General features: G+C 37.5%; 1 pseudogene; it reads right to left on the reverse strand.

Moving 5' to 3' along the window:
* Positions 1-368: 368 nt before the first annotated feature.
* LOC145797732 (secreted RxLR effector protein 161 pseudogene) lies at positions 369-1,104 on the reverse strand (annotated as a pseudogene).
* Positions 1,105-3,630: the final 2,526 nt, after the last annotated feature.

Consider the following 3,630-nt stretch of genomic DNA (forward strand, 5'->3'; position numbering starts at 1 on the left):
AAATACCATCCCCGCCCCATCCGGAGTATATTTCGGGGAAAAACCGCATAATTCGGGATCGGGGGATCGGGTCCCCGTCGGGCCGGGTTCAAATTGCCATCCCTACCTCCTACACTCACATAGGTAAGCTTACGAAGAGTACCCCTGTAATTTACAGTACCCCAACAACCCATTTGTAAGCTTATTAAGAGTTTGCTAACTCATCCTCTTCTTTTCACATTACAGGTACCAAGCACTTCAACCTTGGAATGAAAATGAAATAAAACTAAGTGCTTGCAATCACGACATATAGTGTACTTGGGCTCATTGAACTCAAGACTTAATATTTCTTCAAGCGTTGAGTTGAGTTTCCACCAGGAGTGATTATGTTAAGTGGGCTCAAGACCCATCCCCTTTGATGTTTTCCACACCAAATCCCTTGCAAGTCCCTTTGTTAAGGGGTCAGCCAAGTTTTCACTTAACTTTACATAACTAATGGTAATCACACCTTCTGTGATTAACTGTCTGACACAACTATGTCTCAGTCCTATATTTCTGGACTTTCCATTATAGACATGGCTATAGGCCCGTGATAGAGTTGCTTCACTATCACAATGCAAAGATGTTGGTGGCATAGGTTTTGGCCATATCTTAATCTCTAACAAGAGATTCCTTAGCCACTCTGTCTCTTTGCTACAAGAAGCCAATGCTACAAACTCTGACGCCATGGTTGAGTCTGTTATGCATGTTTGCTTCTTAGAACCCCAGGAGATAGCTCCTCCTCCAAGAGTAAAAATCCAACCACTCGTGAACGAGTGATCTTCACGGTCAGTTATCCAACTAGCATCCGTGAATCCTTCTAGCACTGCTGGATAGCCATTATAGACTATTCCATAGTCTATTGTTTTTCCTCAAGTATCTAAGTACTTGGTTAACAGCATGCCAATGCACACTACTGGGATTACTAGTGTATTTACTAAGTTTTCCCACTTCAAAAGCAATATCAGGTCTAGTGCAAGTCACGACATACATTAGGCTACCTATTCCTCTTGAGTATTCTAGCTGATCAACAGCTCTTCCAGTATTAGGATACAATTTCCAATTTGAATCAAAAGGTGTAGACATGGGTGTACAATTATATTGATTAAATTTCTTAAGAATTTTCTCAATATAGTGCGACTAGATTAGAATCAAATTATTGTCCTCTCATTTGATCTTAATACCCAAAATTACATTAACTAAGCCAATGTCTTTCATACTAAAGCTAGACAACAAAAAACTTTTAGTACTTTCAATGACATCATTGTCAGTACCAAAAATAAGCATGTCATCTACATATAGACATATGACTACACCTCTATTTCCAATAAACTTACTGTATACACACTTATTAGATTCATGAATCCTAAAACCATTTGGCATTGTTAGTTTGTCAAATTTCTCATGCCACTATTTTGGAGCTTGCTTCAGTCCATATAGTGACTTCACGAGTTTACACACTTTGTGCTCTTGACCCTGTACACCAAATCCTTCCGGTTGTTGCATGTAGATTTCCTTATCTAACTCTTCATTTAGGAAAGTGGTCTTAACATGCATTTGATGGATTTTAAGCTTATAGATTGAGGCTAAGGCAATCAACACTCGAATGGTGACGATTCTACCGGAGCATATGTATCAAAATAATCAATACCATCATTTTGAGTAAAACCCTTAGCAACTAATCTTGCCTTGAACTTGTCAATTGTGCCATCAACTTTGATTTTCCTTTTGAAAATCCATTTACAACCAATGGGTTTGGATCCAGGTGGCAAATCAGCAAGTATCCAAGTATTGTTACCCACGATAGAATCCATCTCATCATTTATTGCTTCTTTCCAAAAAGCAACATCTTGAGACTTCATAGCTTCCTTAAAGGTTAATGGATCTGAATCCATATTCAAAGAAATCATTGTTTACTTACAATATGCTTTTCTAGTTCCTTCTACAAGGTAAACAATGAAATTAGGGCCAAATGACTTCTCAGTCCTAGCCTTCTTACTTCTCCTTAGCTCAATAGGCTCATTAGGTTATTTAGGCTCAATAGGTTCATGTCGTTCACTTTCCTCTATAGACATCAAAAGAGTTGATTCATTTTCTTGATTAGAATCCAACCTTGGAATGGTTGTGAAACGATTCTCTTAAAATACCACATCACATGATTCAATGATGGTATTTGTTTCCATTGAACCATTGGGATCTACTACCAGAAACCTATATGCTTTGCTATGTATAGCATAGCCAAGGAATATGCATTCAATTCCTTTTTCACCTAATTTCTTCCTTTTAGGTTCAGGCAATCTGACTATTGCTCTACAGCCCCATGTTTTCAAGTAACCAACATTAGGTTTCTTGTTTTTCTAAAGTTCATAAGGAGTAACATTTTTTCCCTTGAGAGGAATTCTATCGAGTATGTGACAGACAATCAGCAAGGCTTCACCCCGAAAACCAGAACTTAAACTGGAATAAGAAAGCATAGCATTAATCATTTATGTTAATATCCTATTCTTTCTTTTAGCTACTCAATTTTGTTGTGGTGTGTAGGGTGCAGGCTTCTCATGAATAATACCAACTTTTTCACAATATTCTGGAAAATCATATTCACCACCTCTATCAGACCTAAGTCTCTTTATTTTGACGTTACATTGATTTTTTACTTCTGTCTTAAAAATCTTGAATTTATCAAGCACCTCATCTTTTGAATGCAAAAGATAGATATGACAGTACTTAGAAAAATCATCAATAAATGTTACAAAATATTTCTTACCACCTCCAGTGGGGGTACTATGCATGTCACATACATCACTATGCACAAGTTCAAGCAGAGATGTGGTTTTATCTACTTTAGGAAATGTAATGTGAGTAATTTTAGATTGTACACAAAATTTTCATTTTTCAAACATACCAATATCGTACTTAGGAATTAAATCTAAATTAACCATATCATGTATTTCCTAGTATTAACATGACCTAAACGAGCATGCCATAAAAAAAGAGAATCAACAATATAAGCAGAAACAAATGTAATATTGATAATGTTAAGTTTGAACATTCCTTGATACATGTAGCCCTTCCCAACAAAAATCCCACCCTCAGACAGGACAAATTTGTCCGACTCAAATACTAACTTGAAACCATGCTTATTAAGAAGGCTTCCACACACAAGGTTTTTCCTGACATCAGGTACATTATAAACATCATTAAGACTGAGGACTTTTCTAGATGTAAACTCTAGATCCACCGTCCTTTTGCCTTTGAAAGCAGCAGTTGAAGAGTGGCCCATGTAGAGAACTGTTCTATCACTCACTTGTTCATAAGTAGTGAAACGGCTCTTGTCGTTGCAGACATGCCTTGTTGCTCCTGAGTCAATCCACCAGTCACCAGCATCTTTGAGCATGTTCAACTCGGATACAACAACCACGAACTTGTTCTTGGCATTTGATGCTTCTGGCTTCTTCTTGTATGACCGATATTTATTTCTGAACTGCCCTGGGTTGCCACAGTGCCAGCAAGCACCTTTCGGCTTCTTAGTATTTTTCTCGGGTTGGGGTTCATGCTTATGCTTCTTTTTGTTGAACCTCTTACCATCAACTACCATATAGATCTTGGACGTCT

Source organism: Camellia sinensis, chromosome 8 (genome assembly GCF_055761805.1).
Source record: "Camellia sinensis isolate YWXY chromosome 8, ASM5576180v1, whole genome shotgun sequence".
Lineage (NCBI taxonomy): Eukaryota > Viridiplantae > Streptophyta > Magnoliopsida > Ericales > Theaceae > Camellia > Camellia sinensis.